Genomic DNA, 7,806 nt, shown 5'->3' with positions numbered 1-7,806 from the left:
GCTACCCTTTGTCTTCCGGAGCCCCAGACAGCCGCTCCATACATTCTCTCCAGGAGGTGCAGGGCTGTTTTCTGGGAGACTCTCCGGTTTTTGAAGAATTCAATGTGACATTACATGTTGTATCAAAATGCCTGGCACAAATTAAAGGCTCATTAAACATTATATATTATTATCTCTACTGACATATTTATTGTGGTCAATTAATCAATTAACCAAGATTAATTAGAAACATCAGCTTTCTTTTGGAGGATTGAAAACCAAAAGACTGCCTTAAAAACAGTTCTGCCCAGGACCATGTATGATAAATGTCTTCTTTTGGAAAGAGTTTCTGAGAAATATCTTTCTTTCCCCCTCTCCCTCCCATTTTCCAACTTGATTTAGAGGTCATGTTTACTTACAGTTGAGATGGGCTGTTTTTAATGGCCATTTGTGAGCATCTGTGTCACAGAACAGAGTGATTTAAAGACTCCACACCCCTGACAGTGCAGATGCCAGGAGTGGGTAGGAGAGGGTGGCTCTGTGGTTCGGGGACCGTGTTGTGCTTCCTTGGAACCCATTTGTGAGCACCATCCAGTTAATGCGAAGACCTACTCCAGAGTTTGTTTTATTTATGTATTTGTAACTTAGCCCAGAGAAAAGAGAACAGGATTTAGAGTCTGGAGATTTCAGTTCTTCTAGACCACAGGTCGTAAAATACATGCATATATATATATATATATATATATATATACACACAATGACAATGTAGCATGTAAATTGAGTTTTATTGGAACACATGCATGCTCATTTCTTTACATATTGTCTTACTGAAAAATAATTGACATGACTTTAAGATGTACCACATGATGGTTTGATTTACATATACTGTGAAATGATTATCATAATAGGGTTAGTTAATATCCACCACCTCATTTAGCAGATTCAATAAAAAGAAAAGAAAAAGCACTTCTCCTGGGGATGAGAATGCTTAGGATTTACTGTCTTAACTTTTCAGTATATCTGGGGAATATATCAGGAGCAGTACATATGCTTCACAAAAAACAAATTAGTGTGGCTAGTTGTTTCTATTTTAGTGACTTCCTTTTTTACGAGAAAAACTTCTAAAATAGTTCCACGTGTATTGTATTTTTAAAGTTGGAGTCAGTGCACACTCATTGAATCTTTTAGTACTTGGGTTTGTCATCTCGGGTTTTTGAATTGGTCATGTGGGAGAGGAATTCCTTGAAATCTTTTATTTATTTTCTGCTTTATATAAAGCACACCATGTTCCCTGGCTCAACTGTTACAATAAGAAACCCTCACTTCCAAAATAACATATTGTCCGAAGCGGTGGCTCTAACTCACGCCTCTGGTTGACGGCGGCTGACTCACTGTGTGCTGGCAGGACTTCCACCTTCCACAAACAGTGCGGATTCTGGACACCTGGGGCAGACTTCCCGTTCCATCAGGCAGTGGCTGAGAATCAAAGGGAGGCTGTGGTTTCTGGGTTTGGTATTCGAGAAGGGCCAGCTGCGGAAGGGTTGTGACGCTCTCCTGGTGGCATGACGGAGAATGGCGCAAGCATCCTCTCGTCAGTCGTCGCAGAACCTCTTCCATGGCAGACATCCTAATTCTCTATTTCCAGTAAAAGCTTTCCTCGACCCACTTTCAAGTGCTTCGGGAGTGCGCCTTGACTTTCCAGCCAGGCAATCGAGAGGTTACTGTAACAATTCACGTATTTGTCCCCCGGATTTAATCTGTGATCAAAAACTTTCTCCCACGTGTTCTTTGGGCTGCTTCCTTCGTCTTCCACAGGTCGGTCTCTAGAGCTCCTCACATATTCTCACACATTTTCTTTCCTAACTTCTCAACACTTTCCAACCTCTATTTAAACCAAAAAAACCCAAAACACTGTTAAATTTGTACTCCAGCCAACCCTCAATTTCTGATACTATGAGTAATGGCTCTTCGTTTGCAGTTTCTTTGGTCTGGAGTAACCTGATGTTCTATATCTGCATGACATCTCTCTCCATTGCCACACAGGCTGTCTAAATTCTTGCCTCATTCAAAACATTATGGCCCTGGCTGGTGTGACTCAGTGGATTGAGCACTGGCCTGTGAACTAAAGGGTCACTGGCTCGATTCCCAGTCAGGGCGCATGCCTGGGTTGCAGGCCAGGTCCAGTGAGGGGCGCATGAGAGGCGACCACTCATTGATGTTTCTCTCCTTCTCCCTCCCTTCCCCTCTCTCTAAAAATAAATAAATAAATAAATGATCTTTTAAAAAAAGCATTATGGGTGTAGGTCAAAAGTCCAAGTCAAAGGGAACCAAGAGGTTGATTATCATTCTTTGCCATAGAGTAACTATATTTTAAAGGATAATGTACATAAAACCACCAACCCACCCCTAAGCTTGTTGATCCAGGGGAATTTTTTCAGCCCTTTTCCCCCAGTTCTGTTTTAGAGGATTATGTTGGAGGGGTAAGGGAGGAGTATTAAGTCAGCTTCCAATTTTTTCACTTTTTTTGGTCATCACTGAAAAGTGATGCTATCATTAAAAAGATCATGACAAGAGTTAGTGCTTCTATATTTATTACTTGATTTGAATTATTTTGAGATCATTTTTCTTGGATTTTGAGGGATAAAATGTAAAATCTGACTTCACTCTGCCCTCCTGTTGTGGGAGGCTTTATGATCCCTCAGGCTTTAGGGGGAGAATGAACCACTCAGCTGATCACTTCTCCAAGTCTGTTGTTCCATAAAGCCTTGCTGGTCCTGCATTGATATGAAGGCTAAGAAATAATGATGATAGTAATGAAGATACACTAAAACCACGAAACACATTAGTACTCTTATCCAATCAAAACTGATTTCCAAGGTGGGGACAAAATAAGATTAAACTTCCCAAGACACATGCTGATGAGTTGCGAAAATAACTTTGAATCTACCGCTCTTGACCTACTTGGAACCCACGTACTCCTTTTCCCTCCTAATTATGGTAGGATAGATGTAACATGAAATTTACCATTGGAACCATTTTCACCTGTACAGGTCAGTGGCCTTAAGCACATTCACATGGTTATGCAGCTGTTGCCACTCTTGGTCTCCAGGACTCTTTTCATCTTGCAAAACTGAAACTGAACCCAGGAAACCTCCCCATTCTCTGCCCAGCCCTCAGCAGCCCCCCCCCCCCCTTCTACTTTCTGTCTCTATGAATTGTTTCTGTTCTTGGGTCCTCATATCAGTGAAATCAGACAGCATTGTTCCTTTCGTGGTGGACTTACTTCACTCAATATAATTTCCTCGAGATTCATCCACATTGTAGCAGGTGTTGGAACTCCCCTCCTTTTAAAACTAACTAATATTCCATTGTGTGTGTATCCCACGTTTTGTTTTTTGTTTATCCGTTTATCAAAGGGCACTTGGGGTTACTTCCACTGCTTTTGTGAATAATGTTGCTGTGAATATTGGTGTAAAATATCTCTCTGAGACTCTGTTTTTAATACATACCCCAAAATGGAATTCCAGGATCATATGGTGTTTCTATTTTTAATTTCTTGAGGAATCACCATACTGTGTTCAATCAATGTACTCCTTTTAAATTAAAATGGAATCCCATGCGAGGAAACAGTTTCCTCTGGGTTTGGGTTTGCTTATGAGGACTGCTAGTAATTTCATGGTAGCCCCAAATTGGGAGCGCTGTATTGCAATTACAACCAACATAGCAAAGCAAAAGGAAAATAGAGCATATCAAATAAATAACAAATGACAGATTTGTATCTATTCACTCTTTCCCTGCTTGGAACTGTGCTGTGGCTAATGCTCACCATTTCCCTTCCACTTCAGGTGTCCCTGAGGAGGCCGGGATGCTCTTCCCAGAGAAACACTTCCATGGGAGCGAGAGGGAAACGATTCGGAGCCTGTTCTTCAGGGTTTGGTACCCTGTGGATTTCACCGGAGTGAATCAGTAAGTTGGGCTTCCAGAAAGCTACCCTGAGAAAAGTGGGCAGAGCTCTCTCTGAATTAAAAAACAAGGGTTTGGAATGCATCTGTGCTCCCTTGCCAGGTGGAGGGTTGTCTGCTGAGGGGCTAAATCCTCAGCCTGGTGGGCGCCCCCCACCATCCCTGGCCGCAGGGGCACTGTTCTGGGAAATGAGGGGACTTATTTGTCCAGACTTCAGACTTGTCACTTTTCACAGGCTGGGTTAGCCCTGAGGTTGCTTGTGTTCAGGTTCTAGGCTTAGTTTTTTATTAACAAAAGATAACTTCCAGCTTCAGAAATTGGGGATAATGAGGGGGGTGACAAAGAATGTGCTTTTCAAGGTTTATGTTTAGAAAAGAAAGAAAGAGCAAGTACCTCAGGCTTCTCTGACATCAAATGGCTCTTATAAAACTGCATTTTGATGGCTTACGTGTGAGTGATCCGAAAACATGTGGCTTAAATTTTCCAAGAAACACACATGGATTTGAAAACCAGAAGGAAGGAGATCTTGGCAACGTTAGTTTGGGGCCTTCCCAGACTCCAAATGCTTTGCTGTTGTCCGTGCCTGATGGCATAATCACACTTTTTTTTTTTTTTTTTTTTTTGTGATGGTGACTCACAGGACAGTTGCCTGCGTAGCTGTCTGAGAAATGAGGCATTAGCAGTGGCCAAATTGAGCAATTCAGGCTGGAGACTATTCGAGCTCTACTCACCCAGGTTGGATCTCCGTATCACCAGGTTCACCGGTGACTCAGCCATTCTTATCCTCTTTATCACTCAGCACATCCACATATGAGCACCCACAAGTGTGCCACTATCACCACCTCCCCTCTGAAAGGACACCCCGTGCGTGGGAGCATGCTCAGCCGCCCCCTGCTTCCCCCAGGTGAAATGCAGAAGGAAGCAGCATGGGCAGAAAAAGAACACAGGCACTAACGTGACACCTGGGTTCAAATCTCGGTGCCACCCCTTACCGGGTCTTCCTTCAACTCGGCAGCCTCATGTTTATCATAGTTGGGGAAGGTAAAAAGAGACAACCTGTACAAAGTGCCTAAAAGAGTGCTAGGAGAATAGGGGGTGCTGAATAAATGGCAGCTGTGGTGGGAAGCAGCCCCTTGGTTCAGTTTTATTTCCCCTTCTGTCATGCCACTCCCTGCGTCTGGAGGCTCCTGTCACCTTTGCCCTCGTGGTCTTGCCCTCGGCTCTGTTCCTCAGACCAGAGTTATAAAATGCAAAGGTGCATACAAATCATGTTGGGTGCTTTTTTAAAATGAGCCTCCCTGGGTCGCCTTGCCAGATTCTCAGGGCTGGAGTGGGACTCTGCACTTCAGACAAGTGTCTCTGGCGACACCTGAGCAGGTCTGAGGTGGCACTTGGCACAAAGCTGTGCTCTGGACCTTCTCCCACAACCATTGAAAAAGCTGTGTCCTGTGAGCCGTGCAAGTGGGTCTTATATAATAATGGCTTACATTCATGTCACTCTGGTGACGTGCTAGCACTTGATTGTACAACAGGGTTGTACGACCAGGAAATGAATGAAGGACCCTCCCTGCTTGGACGCCAATTGTGGAAGCGGGGTCTGTGTGAAAAGCGGCTGGCTGGCGGTCACAGTGGAGGGAATTCGTGAGTAGGTCACCTCGGGACAGTGACGACTCTCATCCCAGGTTCTACTCTTCTTCATTAAACACACTTGGAAGGGGGTCTTTCCTCTGGGGCTTCAAAACAACCATTTAGAACAGTGGCCCTTGGAGAATGGTCTCAGGCCAGCAGGGTCAGCGACACCAAGGAACTTGCTAAACGTGCAAACTCTCCAGTCCCTTCCCAGACCTACGGAATGAGAAATTCTGGGGAGGCGCCCAGCAATCTGTGAACTTCGCAGGTGGTTCTGATACTTGTTCAAGTTTGAGAAGCACTAAAGTAGAACAAAATTATTGTTCTTGCAAGCAAATATCTTACGTATAACAGTATATGAATACATGTATAGCATTTAGAACTGTCTGTCCAGAATGTGTTAAAATAATAGGTATGTTATATGTAGCTCACACGTACACGTACACACACACACAGGCCCCTACATAAATACATTCTGGAAGTAAACACAGAAACTCATCACAGGAGTTCTGGGAAGTGACACTGGGCATGGGAAGGAAAAGAGAGAGAGGTTTGCTTTTCATATTACATCTTTCTAAACTGTTCAGTATATTTTCTTTAAATATGTGCATATATTACGTGTATTTTAAAATTTTAATTTAATAGCAATTACAAAAGAAATTTTAAAAGCTAAAAGAACATACAGATAAATATTTATCTGATTTTGAGAGGCGAACACATGAAAAGAAAGAAATCACAAGGAAAGAAAAGGATAGATTTATATCTTAAACTTTGGTAAGTACATATACTGCTGATAAAAACAAAAACACATAAAAGCAAAGTGACTAAGAAAATGGATAGTCTCCTGGCAAGACTAATCAAGGGGAAAAGAGAAGTCACCAATTACTGACAATAGGAATAAAAAATGAGACATTGATATATATCTTAAACTAGAAAGATAAAAAGAGGATATTATGATATTTCCTGGCAAGTAATTTGGAATTTTATTTCTAAAAGAATAAACCAAAATTTATTGGATTTGTAATTTTATTTTTCAAATATATTTTATTGATTATGCTATTACAGTTGTCCCATTTTCCGCACTTCATTCCCCTCCACCCTGCACACCCTCTCCCATCCGAATTCCCCCACTTTAGTCCATTATAGGACCCAGTGGGTCTCTCCAGTGAACTCTCCTGTGATGCTGGGAGTTTCTCCCGCTGCCTCAACCCTCACAGGTTTTTTCAGTCAGAGGTTTTGAGGCCTTATTTCCGTGGGTTGGAACCCTGGGTTGCTCGGTCGGTCTCACTCCCCAGTTGTTCATCCTGGCTTATCTGCATGCGGATGTGGGACAGCCCGCTCCGCCAGCTGCCGCCTCACCTGCTCCTCAAGCCCTGGCCTTGCTGCAAGTCCTCTGCTCTGGCTGCCTGTCTTCCCCGCTCCTACCGGTCTGGATGAATGTTTCTTCTTTAACTCCTTGGCTGTTGGATTTCCATCCGTTCAACTTCCTGGCAGTTCTGGTTATTATTTGTTTTTAAATTTGTTGTTCTTCTTTTGGTTGTGCAAGGAGGCACAGTGTGTCTATCTATGCCTCCATCTTGGCCAGAAATCTGAATTTGGAATTTTAGATGAACTGTCCAAATTGCCAGAAAAACATAATTTGCTAACACTCATTAAGAAAGAATTAGAAAATCTGACAAGTTCTAGATCTATGGAAGTCATTGAATATATAATCTAAAAACCTTCCCACAGTGAAAACTACAGGCCAATATAATATCACCAGTGTACCATATTAAACATTTAATAAAGAAATATCTATTACCAATAAGGTATTGAAGTGCTTATTAAATAAAGAGCTTTCTTAAAAGTCAGTGAAAAATACCTCATTAAAAATAACAAGCTTTGGCTGGTGTAGCTCAGTGGATTGAGCACTGGCCTGTGAAGCAAAGGGTCACCAGTTTGATTCCCAGTCAGGGCACATGCCTGGGTTGTGGGCCAGGTCCCCAGTAGGGGATGCTTGAGAGGCAACCACACATTGATGTTTCTCTCCCTTTCTCCTTGTCTTCCCCTTTTTCTAGAAAATAAATAAAATCTTTAAAACCCAAAACAACAGCAAAACAAATAGGCAAAAAGGGAAGAGAAACTTAAATTACCAATAAACATTAAGATGTTCATTCTCACTAATAATTACACTAAAAAAGTTATTTTTGCGTTGTTGAAAGTGATACAAATTGGCAATTGCTATGAACTTTGTGG

Source organism: Sturnira hondurensis, unplaced genomic scaffold (assembly GCF_014824575.4).
Source record: "Sturnira hondurensis isolate 20B ecotype Veracruz unplaced genomic scaffold, ASM1482457v3 Scaffold0008782, whole genome shotgun sequence".
In the NCBI taxonomy this organism is placed as follows: domain Eukaryota; kingdom Metazoa; phylum Chordata; class Mammalia; order Chiroptera; family Phyllostomidae; genus Sturnira; species Sturnira hondurensis.
This window is presented reverse-complemented; position numbering follows the sequence as displayed.